At 48.4% G+C, this 18417-nt stretch overlaps 1 protein-coding gene across 3 annotated transcripts in view; it reads left to right on the plus strand.

Moving 5' to 3' along the window:
- The window catches only part of LOC119186778 (A disintegrin and metalloproteinase with thrombospondin motifs like), a 64154-nt gene that overhangs the window by 24619 nt on the left and 21118 nt on the right, over window positions 1-18417 (plus strand). The window lies entirely within an intron of this gene.

Raw genomic sequence — 18417 nt, forward strand, 5'->3', positions numbered from 1 at the left:
TCCAGTAGATCGTACTTTTTCCTCGCGCTTCTGACAGCCGAAGGAGTTATCATGGCCGCGGTGATAAACAAAGAGGGCACCTGCAAGTAAGGAACATTATCGGCGCCGCGTATGCTCTGATATGGCTTGTTCCGAACTGCAGATGTGACTCGTACGATTCAGAGTACGACGCTTAGTCGTTCTATAGACATGGCTTTTGACCATTGTACGGGGCCTGCAACAAAGTTCTCTTTAGGCTGATTTGAAGAGCGTTGTTTCTCTGTTCATGTTTTCTTACACATTTTTTCAGAAACTTAATCTTTTTTTTTACTTTCTGCAATATATATACCCCAAAGCTAAACGCAGACCGCAAACTGCCCTACAACAAGAACAGGATAAACGTAAAAACAGGTAACACATCTCAATGTTGCGATTTCATTTCGCGGTGTTCTCCAGTGCTCAAGGAATGAAGCCAAGCGTCGGAATTTTTTGAGAAGCGTTGATAACAGAAGTTTATTCTCCTACAACATAAAGCACGTTTTTCGGCACACGTGAGCCTTTTAAACCAAGTCCCTATTTTATTATTTTTTTATATGTTATTGAAAGCGGGCCTTATGCCAACACTCCCAGCTCTAATTATGCATGCGAAGAAATATTTATTTTTGTAGTGACATGACAACATTTTCAGGCCTGTGCAATAAACTAAAGCAGATCAGAACGAATAAATATTCTAAAGATGGTAATTAAATACCCCAAAATATGCACTAGCACTATGGGGGTACCTTTGTATTACAGGCAACCATTGTGAATCTTCTAGCACGATTTTGATAATTGAAGTTTAGTACACGTCTACTAACGTTATAAGAAAATACGTCAATATTGAATGAAAAAGGGTTTCTCGGAAAAAAAAAAGTTATGACTGTGCGTGTGTGAAAAAATACCAGAAAAAGAAGGTATGAGAAAATCAACAAGAACGATTTAAAACAGGTTGAGGGCTTAGACAAGGTGATCAGGAGCGCTAAAATTTTCAATACTTGTAGCCAGTTCTACCGTCGACCTGCCTTCGCTCGACCAACAACTCTATATTTTCAGTCTAGCCTGTATTTTAGCATCAGTGTCATGATTGGAAGCTTTCAAGCTGCCATGCTGTTAATTTTTAAGGCAAACCTTTGCAGTGTAGAAGCCCTGTACTAATAGGAGTTCACATAAATATGTAATTAGTGCTTCTGTTACTATTATAAATTGAGACCCGGCGTCAAACAAAGCAAATTTCATGGTTTACAGCATCACGTTCGCGTCCTTCATTGTGAACATCGCATGCTCCACGTTACAAATTCACCCGATGAAAAGTTCATTGCTCGCATTGTAATTTCACATAGCATAAAGTGTGTCTGAACTAGTCCTGTAGGAAGTACTGCGAGCGATTTCAAAAATAAGCTCTGGAAAATTTGTTAAGTGCGCAAAAAGAATTGTTTACAATATACCTTTGTCTTGTAGACAAGAGTACGCAGGGCAGACAGGCAGGTGCCTTAATGTAAGGCGTCAAGAACATTGTCAGAAAGTAAGAAGTGTAGAACAGGGCAGGTTTTTTAGTTTGTTATGTAAGTCATTGTTTGAAAAGACAACGGTTCTCGTGTCCCAGCCTAACGAATGCACTAGATTCATAATTGAAGCAACAACGGTCGCTCGAGGCCGCTGCATCAGTAAACCGCCAATAGCTTCACCAGACAAAGAGTTTGCGTATTTTCGTTTCTTGAAGTCGCTTTGTTTTCGTCGGTTTTTTGGCCTGTGTTCTTAAATAAGCATGTTATAATTTTTTTCTGTTATATAAATACACACTCACACACACACACACACAAACACACACACACACACACACACACACACACACATATATATATATATATATATATATATATATATATATATATATATATATATATATATATATATATTGTGGTGTAACGGTGAAGGCAACCTTTATTAGGCCCAGAAGACACGATGAAGCGACCACGCCCAAGGCACAGAACTCAGACAAGCCAAGTTCCCACAGCAGATGAAGATGACGACCACTCATGATGATGAATATGTGTAAAGAAAGTAGATGTGCTTAATGAATGCCTACACTAACTCCCCCCCCCCCCCGTGAAAGCGGTCATCCTGACCGCAGCTCTTGGCCGCATTTTAAAGTGAAGATGAACGCCGTATGAAAGGCTTCATGCGGGATACGTGGACTATTTCTGCTGCCCTGTAGCGGCGGTCCGTCGGAAGAAGAACGGGTGCCACGCGATAATTCACAGGAGATGTTTGCTCCAAGACAGTGTAGGGGCCAATAAAACGTAAATGAAACTTCTCGCACAGTCCGGGAGTGCGAATGGGTGTAAGAAGGAGGACTTCGTCACCAGGGCTGAAAGACACGGCACGATGAGAGGCATCATATTCAAGCTTGCGATCCTGTTGCTTGGCTTCAGTGTTGACGCGAGCCAGCTGGCGGCAATGAAGTAGACGAGACACGTATTCTTCACTTGAAGATGAACATGGTTTGACAGGCGCAGAGAAGAACGAAACATCGAGGAAAGAAGAGGGGAAGCGACCGTGGACGAGGTAGAACGGCGAGTAACCGGTTGTGCGCTGTACAGAGGTATTATACGCAAAAGTGACAAATGGCAAAACGGCGTCCCAGTTTCTGTGGTCGGGTTCGATATACATCGCAATCATATCTGACAGTGTACGATGGAAGCGCTCAGTCAGGCCATTCGTCTGAGGATGGTAACTGGAGCTTGTTTTGTGTGTAGTGCCGGCTGCCTTGAGCACTTCTTCGACGAGTGCTGAAAGAAATACTCTTCCACGGTCGCTCAGGATTACACGAGGAGCTCCGTGTCGAAGGATTATTGCTCGAAGGATGAAGTCGGCCACTTCCGAAGCTGATGCAGAAGGCACGGGAGCTGTTTCGGCGTAGCGGGTCAGGTGGTCGACAGCTGTAACTATCCATCGATTGCCCGTGACAGTCATAGGAAGCGGACCATACAGGTCAATGCCAACTACCTCGAATGGTTGCAGGGGACACGGGAGCGGTTGTAATTGTCCACTTCGAGTTGATGTAGGTAGCTTGCGACGCTGACAAAGGGCGCATGAGGCAACGTACTTCGCGACACAGGTGGACAAGCCCGGCCAGTAGTAGTGACATCTTATGCGGTCATACGTTTTCTGGAAGCCCATGTGTCCAGCAGACATGTCGTCGTGATATGTCTTGAGGACTTGAGCCCGAAGAGAGCGAGGTAAAACGGGCACCCAGCGTTGACCATCAGGGTGGTAGATATGACGGTACAGGACGTGGTTGTGTAGCTTGAATTGCGTGAGCTGTCGGCGAAGACGGGCGTTAGGGGGCCGGCAAGTGTCGTCAAGACGGTCCATGATGCGGCGACAGTAAGGGTCAGCACGTTGGTGAGATAAGAACAAACCACACTCGCTTGGAGAAGTTGGGTCCAAAGTAGTTAATGACGAAACATGTAGGGAAGAGACGGCTGAAAGCTTCTCGTGTGCGACAGTGGCGGGTTTGTTAAGCGGCTCCGAAGAGAGCGGGCAACGCGAAAGTGCGTCGGCGTCTTGGTGCTTGTTTCCCGACTTGTATGTGATAGTGAAGTCATATTCTTGTAAGCGAAGAATCCAGCGACCAAGGCGGCCGGACAAGTTCTTGATTGTCGAGAGCCAGCACAAGGCGTGATGGTCCGTAACCACAGTAAAGTGGCGGCCGTGGAGATAAGGTCGAAACTTTTGTATCGACCATACGACCGCTAGGCACTCCTGTTCGGTGATGGTATAATTCTTTTCAGCAGGGGTCAGTGCACGACTCGCGTATGCGACGACTTTCTCACGTGAAGATTTGTCTCGCTGTAGGAGAATTCCACCAATGCCTCGACCACTAGCGTCTGTATGCAGGAGCGTAGGCGCGCTTTCGTCGAAATGGCAGAGGACTGGTTCGGATGTGAGTGCACACTTCAGTTGGGCAAACGCCGCTTCACATTCAGGAGACCACACAAAGGCGACGCCTGATCCGAGCAACTTGTGCAATGGTGAAGCTATTGAGGCGAAGTCTCGAATGAATCGGCGAAAATAAGAAGCGAGGCCGAGGAAACTGCGCAAATCTTTGGCTTTTTCAGGACGCGGGAAGTGTTGGACAGCGGAAATCTTGTCAGGATCGGGACGAATACCGTCCTTGCTTACGATGTGGCCTAACACATTAATCGTCTTGCTCGCAAAATGGCACTTCTTGGTGTTCAGCTGAAGGCCTGCGTTTGCAAGGCACGTAAAAACTTCGTCCAGTCGTTGCAAGTGCTGAGGGAAGGTTGACGAGAAAATAACGATATCGTCTAAATAGCACAAGCAAGTCTTCCACTTCAAGCCTCGTAAAACTGTGTCGATCATCCGCTCGAATGTTGCTGGAGCATTGCAAAGGCCGAATGGCATGACGTTGAATTCATACAGCCCATCTGGTGTTGAAAACGCTGTCTTTTCTTTGTCATCCTCGTGCATGGGTATTTGCCAGTAACCTGAACGCAGGTCTAGGCTTGAGAAGTACTCAGCACCTTGCAGTGAATCCAAAGCATCGTCTATGCGCGGCATGGGGTAAACATCCTTGTGGGTAATCCTATTAAGTGCTCTGTAGTCCACGCAGAATCGCACGGAGCCATCTTTTTTCCTTACTAAAACAACAGGGGATGACCAAGGACTCGTGGAGGGACGTATAATGTTCCGTTGCAGCATATCGGCTACATTTTGTTCAATGATCTCACGCTCTGATGAAGAGACGCGATATGGTCGACGGCGTACGATCGAAGTGCCATCGGTCTGGATACGATGGCTAATTATGGACGTCTGTCCCAGAGATGAGGAATGGGCATCAAACAATTTGCTATGCTTTTGTAGCAAGGCAAGCAACTCATCTGTCTGTGAAGAGGTCAGTTCTGGACTAATAGTCGCAGCAAGAACAGAAACGCTTGGTGAACGTCCAATAGAAGGAAGGTCAGAACACGCTGGCATAAGCGGGACAACAGAGACAGGTTGAGATTCAGAAACGCAAGCCATTGTGGTGCCTTTAGGAATGAGAATTTTCTCAGAAGTTTGGTTTGTAGCGTTGAGAAGTCCGCAGCCATTGTGGAATCGCACTAGACCTGAAGCAAGGGCTATACCTCTTGTGAGACAGCGTGCAGATGGTTGGACAAACACGTCACCAGAGTCGATCACATTAGAAGTGATGGCAACTATCCGCTGATGACCAGGTGGTAGCTCGGTCTCTTCAGCAGCGAGCAAGCGAACGGGCTTGTCATCCGCATACAGGGCATAGTCAGTTTCCATCATATGAACAACATTTTCTTGACAGCAGATGGAAGCGTTCGCCGTAGACAGAAAATCCCAGCCTAATATAATCTGGTGGGCACACGAATTCAGCACAGCAAATTCTACAAAATGAAGAATACCAGCTATGAAAACACGAGCGGTGCACATAGCGGCAGGTCTAATGGCGTCCCCTTGAGCAGCGTGCAGTGTAGGTCCATCATAAGGGGTGGTGACTTTTCGTAGACGTGAGCACAAAGAACGATCAATGACAGACAAAGAAGCACCAGTGTCTATTAAAGCGTCCACGTACACACCTTCTATTAAAACAGCTATCGTATTATATGGACGCAGTGGAGGAATTTCTGTCTTTTTGTTCGATGCAGCTTTTCCTCCAAAAGCTGCAGAGGTTAGTTTTCCGGGCGTTGGTTGGTGAATTGCGATACAGGTCGTCGTTTGTACCAGGTGTCCGGTAACATGCCTCAGGACGAGCCAACCGGCGCTTCTGCGTCTACCTCCACGGCCCCGGCTACCACGGCCTATCCAACGTGGATTATCACCGCGCACCAGCGTGAGCCGCCCACGTTCGCCGGACTGCGAGGTGAAGATGTGGAAGATTGGTTGGACCAGTTCAATCGAGCGAGTTCCACTAACAACTGGGATGATCCTACCAAGCTTCGCCGTGTTTCTTTCTACCTCACAGGCGTAGCGAAAACATGGTTTTTCAATCATGAAACCGACATTACGGACTGGACACGCTTCAAGCAACAGCTTCGCCAAATTTTCGGCACCCCGGCGGTTCGTTCTGCTCTCGCGAAGAAGACACTGGATTCTCGCAAGCAACAATGCGGTGAGTCATACACGTCGTACATAGAGGATGTGCTTGCTCTCTGTCACCGTTTCAGCACGTCCATGTCAGAATCAGAGAGAGTTCGTCATCTATTGAAAGGGATAGGCACGGTCGCGTTCAGTGCCTTGGTCATTCAAAACCCGACTACAGTCGCTGACGTTGTTGCCACGTGCCAACGCCTAGAGGAACTTGAATCCCAACGGTTACCGCCGGACAGCTCTGAAAACACTACCACGACTGATGCCTCATTGCGTGCCATGATCCGGGCGATTATACGGGAAGAGCTGCAATCTTTCGGCCTCTCAATGACACCGAGTCCACCTCCCCCCTCCAACACTGTTTTGCGGGATGTTATCAAAGAGGAGTTGGCGTCCATGACCGGGCCAGCGTTTGTAGAGTCTCCAGTACCTCGACTCCAGCCGACGTACGCACAAGTCCTCGCTGGCTCACCACCCGTGGTACAACCGATGCCCGCACACTCAACGCCTGTCCCGCTGGCTTCGTTAACTCCGAGCGTGACTACCCAGCACCTCCACCACTTGTGGTGTAACGGTGAAGGCAACCTTTATTAGGCCCAGAAGACACGATGAAGCGACCACGCCCAAGGCACAGAACTCAGACAAGCCAAGTTCCCACAGCAGATGAAGATGACGACCACTCATGATGATGAATATGTGTAAAGAAAGTAGATGTGCTTAATGAATGTCTACACTAAATATATATATATATATATATATATATATATATAAATATATATACATATACATATACGTCAAGCTAGATCTAATACTTCTCTATCCTCTAAAAAATGTACTGAATTCTAACGCTTTTAGAAAAAGAGGTCAGTGAAAATTTTATAAAAGGAGAAAAAAATGACAAGGTATAAACTTCCAAACTTCTGCGAGCTATACACAGTCAATTCAGAGGGCCCTCAACTAGTGGTTGTACCACTATTTGGTCGCACGCATAAAATCTTAAACGACCGGCCGAGAGGCACTACTAACACGCAGCATTACATAGCAGAAAACCTAATTAACCTCTCCAACGTTCTCTCTTAACAACCTCTCTTAACCTCTTAACCTCTCTTAACAACCTCTCTTAATAGTCATGAACGAACAGCAATATCCCGCGGACTCACATTTTGCCCCACTACTATATAGCCGATACAATCAGTTCTCCTTATTACAAAACCTTGATAACTTCGCACGGAATCTTCGCCTGGAGGAATACTTTTTCGACAAACCCCGGGTAGAAACCAGTACCATAATACGTTTTAGTTCAAGGTAACAGTGGACACCAAGCACTCAGCCGGAGAGGCATCTAGATACCTACATTGAAGCAATCCAAAAAGACATACTTCGGAAATATAACACACACACCCACAGCAGCCCAAAACCTCTCAAGAAAGGAGTATGAAGCACTTAAGGCACTCATTGATCGAACGTATAGCGTCATAAAACCAGCGGATAAAGGAAGATGAATTGCAACAATAAACATATCTCACTATATCCAAGAGGGCACCCGCCAAGTAACCAACACATATTTTTACAAAACACTAGATAAAGATCCCACCCGAGGACACCAAGCAATAATAACCACTGCACTCCATGATCTGGTAGAACTCGGAGAGTTAGATCCTAAATTCTCCAAGGCACTTACTGTAGCTCGTGCCAAACCTGGACGGCTTTATATGCTTCCGAAAATACACAAAAAGGGAAACCCCGGCCGACCAATAATCTCTGAAAGAGGTATCCTCACTGAACCAATATCAAGTTACATAGACACCCTTATTAAGAACATACCTCCTACACACCCCTCTTACCTACGTGGTACCCATCATTTTATTAGGACGATCAAAGATATAACAATCCCGGAGGATGCCTTCCTTATAGCTCTTAATGTAACTTCCCTTTACGCCAATATTCCTCGCAGTGACGGCATCAAAGCATCAGTAGAGTCCTATAGTTCACATAAATATGATGACTCACCAAGCCGAATAGTCACTGAAACTTTTGCTAAGTTGATGCTTTAACTCAACAGCTTCAAGTTTTTTAATCAATACTACATACAAATTAATGGCACGGCTAAGGGGACTCGTATGACATCTAACCACGCAAGCACCTTTATGAATGGAAGGGGTGAGCATGAGGAGTGAAATTTCAGGGCTTATCACTGGGATGTGCTTATTAACCCAACGGGACCATTTACGCACCTGGACCCAAAAAACTTGGCTCAACTCTATGTATAGAGAACCAGCGCTGGAGCTTCCACGACTCAGCCTAGCAGTGAAAGCACGCACCTCCCAGCTGCTTCCGCAGACGAGAGTTGCGGCTGGAAGAGGCGGTGTGGGCGCGCGTCGCTGTAACAAAACCAAAAGGCACTGGCACTACTGCTGCGTATTCAAGTGCAACAATATACAAATAGAGGGGAGGGGGGACGAATGGAGTGAAGAGAGGACGTAGAAAAAGGAGGCGGCGTTGCATCCAAGCAGAAAAACGATCAAAATTCTGCTCTCGCTTTCCTGTCCAGTGCTGTCGGGCTCGTTTCTAAACCAAATGGCACGTGTTTTCTATATTTATTCGGTAGTGAAGACGGTAAACAGCGAAAACCAGGGCCTAACAGGCGAGTTTAAAGGGTGTTTTGCCGGAAATAGAACCAGCCTATTATGTAACGTACAGCCTGTGTACACTTTTTTTTTATTCTGGCCCGCTGAGAATTGAGTCGTGCACTTCAGGACTAACAAAATTTTCATTCGTTCATCCATTTGACCACCACCACCAAACACAATCTGATGCCAAAGGGAATGATACGATAGGCAGGTAGTCTTTTTTTTAAATGCGAAGCATTTCTTAGCGAACTTCAGTGACTTTGAGCGTATCTATCTATCTAGCCGCCAAAAACTTTCAGCTTTCCTGACCGTTTCGATAAAGGTACTGATAGCAAACTTGGTATGGCATAAGATGACTGTATGAAGACCATAGTTGAGTAGTCATAACATGAAAATCATGACATGGATGCCATGAACGTAATGATTTACATTTTGTGGTCCTGCAGCTTGGTGGTTTCGTTCACATGGCATGTTGCAAAACTAGTATGGTATGGCATGAGTGCACGGCGAACACAAGCAACAGACCCTAACATGAAAAGCTTGACAACAATTGTGACCGCTTGGGGTTCTTCAATCATATATCTTGGTTCAAGGGTGTTCTTTCCATATTTAACCCCAATCAATGTGTGGCTGCTGTCGTCGTTAATCTATGCCGCGCCCTCAAGAATAGCAGTGCGACGCCACTCGTGTTATTTCTGCCACAATTCATGGTTTGCCTTGTCAACGTCCCCCTGCATAGATACCGTGGACAGGGCGTACAAACGATGCCTAAAAAAAGAAATTGACGCAGCTACCATGTACTCTTCTTTTGTTTTTGTTTCGTTTTACTGGAGATTTTAGCAGCGTGGTATCGTCGTAGCACGGACCTATCAATGGGAGCATATCAGCCTATACCAGCAATTGCACGTAACCCAGCACGTACGCAGAAAATCAGGTCGAGGGAGTCGCCATCACGTCACAGCATTGTCCCTTTGGTATCATATGCATAGACGCCGTCCGCTTCGCAGCGCTTCTCTCCGTTTTTTTGTGCTTTTTATGTGAGAGTAGCCTTCGAATCAAATTATTTTTCTAAACCACAGTGCAGTATCACTGCACAGTGGCTTTTAGAGCTGTTCGTTCCAAAATGAAGCACGGCAGCGGCGCACGCGCGTTCTCTCCGAGTGGTGTACTGCGGTAGATATAGCGCGAGAACAGAACGATGACAAAGGGACAAGAAGGAGACGAGCGCTCGTCTCGTTGTTGTCATTCTGTTCTCGCTCTATATCTACCATCATGTCATACCAACTAGTCCTAACCGCCACGTTTTCAAGGTATACTGCGGCTGGTCGTCTGGGCGTGAGCAGCTGAGTTGTGTCACGACACTCCGCTTGGTGCTCTGTTTCGGCGCGCCACCTATTTAGCGCTGGTCCCCCATATCTTGGTGTGATGGTTAAGGACGTTCGTCACTATGTTTGCTTATAGCGGACGAGAAAGGATTAACATCAACAATTTATTTGATGGCACGGGTGGAACGGCTGACGGCGCACGGATTCGCTACCGTGTGCAGCGCCGTTGAGTCGGACGTCGTGGCCAACCCAGCAGTCAGGGTCGCAACCCCGGAGGTCCAGGATCAGGCCACGGCTCACGAGGACCACACCCGGTAGGGCTCGCCCACGAACCTGCTCCCGGCCACTGCACCCAGGCAGGAGCCGTTCTGCAGGCCCCGTTCTTGGACCTTGTACAGACCGACGGACTCGACCTCGAACAGACACACCGAAGCTCAACCTGGCCGACACGTACGGGTCCCACGTCCGGCTCAGGAACGCTGCCAGGAACTCGTCCTCTTGAGCGGCGCACTGCTTCGTCTGCCTTCGTGGCCTCAACCCTCGAGCTCCTTTTCCCACGTTCCTTCTTCTTGGCCAGGGCACCGCCAGGTACCCTCGGGTGCACACTGCAGCTCATGAGCTCGCGGCCCACGTCCGAGTCTGGCGCGTCGCTCGGTACGGCTCGGCACTGCTCGGCGATCCGATTCAGCCAGAACTCCCCTGGCACCTGGATCCTCGGCCACCCTGAACCTCGCCCGGCTCCGTGGTCCTCCGAACACACGCCCGCGTCTCGCCCGGCAGAACGTCTCGCTCGTCCCTTGCCGATGTGCGACGCTCTGGTGACACCGGCGCTTGATGGCGTGGGTGCGGCTACGGAGCAGTCAGCCCGCATCGGAGACGCGATGCTCCATGCGGGGAATGGCCAGCCCACCCAGCGAACAGCTTGCGTCGAGACGCGATGCTCGGCGCAACCGTGACCATTAGCCAGGCCACGTTCATCGCTGTGCCGGACGGCTGACCGTGGAGACGCCTCGCCGAGATCCGCGATGCCCTCGGCAAGGAAGAGAACAGCAGGCCAGGCCGCGCCCCGAGATGAAGTACTCGTGCCGGCAATGCCGCCCCAGCTGGTGGTTGGACGGCAGCAGCGTGGACGGCCACGTTCCCTGGCCGGAACTTGGATCGCCTGCGTCCGACGCTTCGGCCCGCTGTCTTCCGTCTCCCGCTGCTCCGGCTCGTCCCCAGCCACACAGCCTACTGCCACGTAATGGTCACACGTGGCCCAATCGTGGCACGCCACATCTATGGGCCACCACAGGTCATCAGCTGATTCGCTGACACTCACGCGCACATTACATGCGTCTTTCCCTGCACTTCAATAATCGTTTTCTTCACTCATCCCAATAACCCCCACACAAGAAAGTTGTTTCCACAAAACAACTTTTCTCACACAACAAAGTGATGAGGGACAGAAAAACCCATCACTAATCACACTTGGTTTGTTTTACCACTCGTTTATGTGTGCATTTTTTTCTCTCTTTTTTTTTTCACAAAGTACACCTGCTTTGCGTATGTGGAAGTACGCGCGCGCACACGTGGTTGTTAGACCACTTATCAGTATGGACTAATTTTGAGTATATCGTAAGTTGTTTGACCACTCGTTTATGTGTTCATTTTTCTTCTCTCGCTATCGTTCTCTCGCTTGGCTAGGCGATGACATAAAAGCGCATCGGAGCCAAGTAAATTTTGTCTGATGAAGATCGGTCTCCGATCGAAATGCCACCAATAAACAGGTTTTTAGAAGCATATATTTATTTTTCTCTAGCTATACGGCATGCAAAGCCAGACATTTTGTAATATATATATATATATATATATATATATATTATAATAAGAAACTGAGACAGTCAAAACTCTTATTCGAGACCTGGTAGGAGCGTAGGCCTAGCGTCTCGTGCTTAGCACTGACAATATGTTTGCCGAGAGTTGCATGACCCACTACATTCATCATTACATATTTCCCCCTCGCTGAAGATGGTGCCAAGTAAGTTTTCAAAGGTGTTGTGAGGACAAGTGGTTCGTGATATGGCTTGAGGCGATCCACATGTACGATTTCGCGGCCTCGGCGCCGCAGGTCCACAGTGGCTGTGAGGGGTTCGATGAGGTAGTTGACAGCGGAAGTTTGTTCTATGACGCGATAAGGTCCATGGAACCTGCTGACAAACTTTGTAGAGGTACCAGGAGCTGCACTCGGAGAAACCCACAGCCAAACAAGAGAGTTGGGCGAAAAATTGTAGTTGGACCGCCCATCGTCATGACGAAATTTCTGTAGCCCTTGTTCTTGTGTTGTAAGGGTGAGAGCTAATTGCCGACATTCTTCCGACTACCGTGCAGCTTCGGAAGCTGGTGTGCCTTCGGATGAGTCGGGTCGGTAGGGGAGAATGGTGTCAATTGGAGATGATGGTTCTCGACCATAAAGTAAAAAGAAGGGAGAAAAGCCTGTCGTCGCTTGAGGTGCCGTGTTGTAAGCGTACGTTACGTAGGGAAGAATAAGATACCAGTTGGTGTGGTCGGAGACTACATACATAGAGAGCATGTCGCCAAGAGTGCGGTTGAAGCGCTCGGTCAAGTCGTTTGTTTGTGGGCGATATGCGGTAGCACAGCGGGGCATCACATGGCATTCTGCAAGAAGTTCTTGAATAACATCCGCGAGAAAGACGCGGCCTCGGTCGCTCAAAAGTTCACGTGGAGCACCGTGACGCAGAACAAAACGTTGCAACAGAACAGACGCAACGTCACGTGCTGTCGCGGCTGGTATAGCGGCCGTTTCTGCATATATCGTGAGGTGGTCGATCGCTACAATAATCCAGCGATTGCCAGCTAACGTATATGGTAGAGGACCATAAAGGTCTATTCCAACCCGGTCGAATGGTCGCACTGGGCATGGTAACGGCTGCATTGCTGCAGTAGGACGGCTAGGATCGTGCTTGCGGCGTTGGCACTTTGTACAAGATCGAACGTACTTTTGAACGAATGTGCACATGCCGCGCCAATAAAACCGAAAACGTACCCTGGCGTAGGTTTTAAAAAAACTGGCGTGTGAACACTGCGGATCGGCATGGAAAGCAGCACATATGCTGGTACGGAGGTGCCTGGGTATGACGAGTAGCCATTTGCGACCGTCAGGGTGGTAGTTGCGGCGATAAAGTATTCCATCACGGATGGCGAAGTGAGAGGCTTGTCGGTGTAGCGCTCGATATGGCGGGTGGGTGAGTGTTTCAGATAGGTAATCCATCAGAGACGCAATCCACGAATCTTTGGGATGCTCCGCAGCTATGTTGATGGGTCCTGATAGTGGAAGGAGGTTGTCTTGGATGGAGACACTCGCAATGGAGACAACGCGAAAGAGCGTCGGCATCGGCGTGCTTCTAGCCTGAGCGATAAATGACACGGATGTCGTACTCTTGGAGCCGTAAAGCCCATCGTGCCAAGCGTCCTGAGGGATCCTTGAGGGAGGATGACTAGCAGAGCGCGTGGTGGCCGGTAACAACATCGAAAGGGCGGCCGTAAAGATAAGGCCGAAATTTTGTAATGGCCAAGATAATCGCTAGACATTCTTTCTCAGTTACCAAATAATTTGCTTCTGTTCTTGTAAGAGTGCGGCTCACGTACGCAACAACATATTCTTGGTAACCAGGCTTTCTTTGGGCGAGTAGAGCGCCAAGACCGACACCACTAGCATCTGTGTGGATTTCTGTGGGAGCACTCTAATCGAAATGACGCAGTATGGGTGGTGTTGTAAGCAGTTCACGGAGCTTCGCAAAGGCACTGTCGCAGGCTGGAGACCACGCAGATAGATTGCGGTCTCCCTGAAGTAGGTCTGTCAGAGACGCCATGATCGAGGCGAAATCCCGGACGAAGCGGCGGAAGTATGAGCAAAGCCCAATGAAACTACGCAGCTGCTTGAGAGACGCGGGCCTCGGGAACTCGCGAACAGCACGTAGCTTAGCGGGGTCAGGAAGAACGCCATCCTTCGACAAGACATGTCCGAGAATGGTCAGCTTGCGCGCTCCAAAGTGACAGCTAATTTAAGTTGAGTTGGAGGCCTGCTGCAGAGAGGCAGCGTAGAACCTGTTCCAAGCGATGAAGGTGCGTGGGAAAATCGGGCTACAATAACACTACATCGTCTAAGTAGAACAAACACGTGTTCCATTTGAGGCTTCGTAGGATAGTGTCCATCATGCGCTCAAATGTTGCCGGTACATTGCATAGGCCGAATGGCATCACGTTAAACTTGTATAAGCCATCTGGTGTAACAAAGGCAGTTTTTGGTCTATCAACCGGATTCATGGGCACTTTCCAGTACCCAGAGCGTAGATCAACGGAGGAAAAGAACTCTGCGCCTTGTAAAGAGTCGAGGGCGTCATCGATTCGAGGCAAAGGATAAACATGCTTTCGTGTTATTTTGTTTAGGCGACGATAATCTACGCAAAAGCGTATCTTGCCATCCTTCTTTTTAACTAAAACAACTGGCGACGCCCAAGGACTGTTTGATAGTTGAACGACGCCTCGCTTTAGCATGTCACCTACTTGTTCATCGATGACACGGCATTCAGTCGGCTAAACACGGTATGGTTGCTGCCGTAGTGGTGGGTGATTACCTGTGTTGATCTGGTGGCATACGGTGGATGTTTGACCTAAAGTAGCGCTACGACTGTCAAAAGATGGCCGAAACTTGTCAAGGAGGCTTGAAAGCTCACACCTCTGTTTTGGGTTGAGGCCTTCGTCGATGACACGGTTGAAAATGTCGGTAGTGGATGGGTCATTCACGGAACTGCAGAAGAGGGCATTGACTTCCGATGGTTCATCAGGAACGTCAAGCGTAGCCATGGCTTCGAATGATTCTATCGAACCGATACATTCGCCTCGAAGCAGCGTAATCATGAATGGGAACGGATCCCTTATAGGCACGTTGGTCGCACCACCTTGAAGAGTAGGAAGAGCCGTTAGGGGTGGTGATAAGTGGCGATGAACGAAACCAGCGGAAGGCGTGAAGAATGCGGTAGCGTCGATGACGGCGGAACACGACAGAGGTGCGAAGACAGTAGCGCGTGGAGGGATCTGGATGTCGTCACCAATGACCAACTTCGCGTAGGAAGGGCGATCGTGCACTGGTAGCGCATCACCAAGGGGACAAACGGTGACTTCGGCACTGGCGCAATGAATGACGGCTTGGTGATGGGAGAGAAAATCCCAACCTAAAATGATGTCATGAGAACAGTGTGGGAGTACTACCAACTGCACTATGTAGGGCACTCCTTGAATTACAAGTCTGGAAGTGCACGCAGCCAGAGGCTGCACAGGCTGTGCAGTGGCAGTATGAAGACATGAACCCAAGTAAGGCGTTGTCACTTTTCGAATTGAACGGCAAACCTTTTCGGCGATGACAGAAATTGCGGCACCAGTATCAATAAGGGCAAGTACGGGCACACCTTCAAGAACGGCATTAATTACATTCGGCGGTGAACGAAGAGGGCTTGTGCTTTGCGACGAGGACGCAGTTCTTGCCTCGGGAACTGCGTCATTTAGTTTTCCGCGTCGATTGTAGGGGGGTGTCGGCACATCGGGGAGGGCAAGCGTCGACGTGGAGAAAGAGATCGGCGATCAGGAGCTGGTCGGTGGCTTGATCGAGAAGCGTACAATTCGGGGTCTGGAGTGTACTGAGTGTACGTGTAATCGTTCTCATATGGACGTGGGTTTTCACGTGAATTGAGTGGGCGGCGGTGGCACAGACGTGCGAAGTGCCCAGGTAGACCACACGAAAAGCAGATCGGTTGGTTGTCGGCAGTGCGCCATGGATTAGGGACTCGGTGAACTGGAGGTAGTCGCGGCTGGGCGGCATAAACAGGAGCAGGCAGTGGAGGCGGCGCTTGGAACGTCTGTGGTCGTGGTCGTGCTGCTGCTTCGGCGTACGTCAATGGTGCATTGACTGATGGAACCAGCTGCGGAGGAAAGACCTCAGACACTTGATCTCGTATAATAGTTCGTAGAGTAGTGCTAAGCGGCGCACTGCGCTCCGGTAGGCCAGAGATGAGCGAAGGTTGGCGGGCAACTTCTTCGCGCACAAAATCTTTGATCTGCGAGAGGAGGACGGGGTCTTGCGAGGGAGTTAAGCAGGACATCAATTCCTAATGTGGGACAGCACGGCGGGTGACGAGACGTTGCCGGCGGAGCTCATCATAGCAGAGCTCGGTAACTTGGGTGACAGTAGCAGGGCTGTTTGAAATGAGCCTCTGGAAGGCGTCCTCGTCAATACCTTTAAAGATATGCTTGATGCGGTCCACCTCTGTCATGTTCACATCGACGCGTTTGCAGAAGTCAATGACGTCTTCTATGTAACTTGTAAAGTGCTCACCAGGCAGTTGAGATCTCGACTGAAGGCGCTGCTCCGCAAGAAGTTTGCGGACAGAAGGACGACCGAAAACTTCGCTGAACTTTGCCTTGAATGCTGTCCAGGTGGGAACGTCGGTCTCATGGTTCCGAAGCCATAAGTGGGCAACGCCACTCAGGTAAATGCCGACAGTGGCCAGTCTCGTGGCTTCGTCCCTTTTGTTCAAGACACTCACGAGTTCGAAGTAGCCAGCCAGTTGTCGACTTCGTGATCGTCAGTGCCGCTGAATATTGGAGGATCCCGCTGACGGACAGCGCCGGAGCACACGATTGCCTGGGAAGCCATAGGAGGAGGGCTTGTGGCAGATGCAGTGGTCATGACAGCAGGTAGAGTCTGGCTTCGCAACTCCAGGATTGCAAGGAGACCCCGGAAACTCCACCAATTATAATAAAGAACTGAGACAGTCAGAACTGTTATTCGAGACCAGGTAGGAGCGTAGGCCTAGCTAGCGAAATCAGCGACAGTCCGGGCCGAGCGTCTCGTGCTTAGCACTGACAATTATTATTATTTTTATTATTATTTACAAATACTGCTGTATCAGTTTTTGAGACATTGCAGGAGTGGAATACAAATGTTCAAACAGTAAAACAAATTATCAGAATACATGACTACGCAACTCTTTTTCGAATTGCAGAGCATCGAGTCTGCGCAGAGACCCATCAAGCTCATTCCATAGATCCACGGTCCACGGAAAAAAGGAAAACTTAAAGCAGTCGAGACTAGCTCTAAAGGGCGTAATGTTTAAGGGATCAAATCGTCGGGTACGGCGCGCAGAAACTGCAACAAAAGAAATGGGCGCTAGAACACCCAAGCCGTTGTGAACAGTCTTATGCAGGAGGATGATACGATCGCAAGTGCGCCGATGTTCTAGAGACTGCAGTGATAAAACATGCGCATGCGAAGTAGGCGAGAACCGCTGGTCATAGCGACGAAAAATAAACCTTATTGCTTTCTTCTGAACAGATTCTAACATAGCTATGTCATGTTTATGGTGAGGCGACCAAACAACCGACGCATATTCAAGTATGGGCCTGACCAAGGTCTTGTACGCTGTCAATTTGCATTCTTTTGTCGAGTTGTTTAAAGTGCGTCGGAGATACCAAAGTTTTCGAAGAGCCTTGTTGCAGATTGTTTCGACGTGCGTGCGCCATTTTAAGTTTGTTGTCAGAGTTACACCTAGGTATTTAAACTCCGTGACACGAGCTAGACTGACACCATTATTAGTGTATGCAAAACTAAGAGGCTGTTTCTTATTTGAAAAGGTCATGGCTACAGTTTTTTTGAAATTAATTGACATTTGCCAGTTTTCACTCCAATTACAAAACAATGAAAAAACACTGTTCAGGGCTTCCTGATCTTCAACACTAGAGATGGTGTTATAGATAACGCAGTCATCTGCATACATTCTTAGTTTAATTTGTGTGTCACCGATAATTTCTGCTACGTCATTTATGTAGATAATAAACAAGAGCGGCCCAAGCACCGAACCTTGGGGCACCCCTGAAGTGATTTGTACTTCAGACGATTTCACATGGTTAAACGTAACAAATTGTGTGCGTGACCGCAAGTAATCTGCTATCCAGTCAACTAGCTTATTGTCACCAAAAAATGTGCGAAGTTTAACTAAAAGTTTAGCATGGCAAACCAAGTCAAAGGCCTTTGAATAATCAATAAATATGGCGTCAATCTGTCCTCGGTCGTTAAGAGAAGAAGCGACGTCGTGCGTAAATTCAAGCAACTGTGTAACAGTAGAATAGCAAGCACGAAAACCGTGCTGTGATCGGGAAAGTATATTGTGTGCATTTAGGTATTCTACAATATATTTATGAATGATATGCTCCAAAAGTTTAGAGCTGGTAGAAAGTAAAGATATTGGCCTGTAATTTGGTATTAA

This window comes from Rhipicephalus microplus, chromosome 3, assembly GCF_043290135.1.
Source record: "Rhipicephalus microplus isolate Deutch F79 chromosome 3, USDA_Rmic, whole genome shotgun sequence".
In the NCBI taxonomy this organism is placed as follows: Eukaryota; Metazoa; Arthropoda; class Arachnida; order Ixodida; family Ixodidae; genus Rhipicephalus; species Rhipicephalus microplus.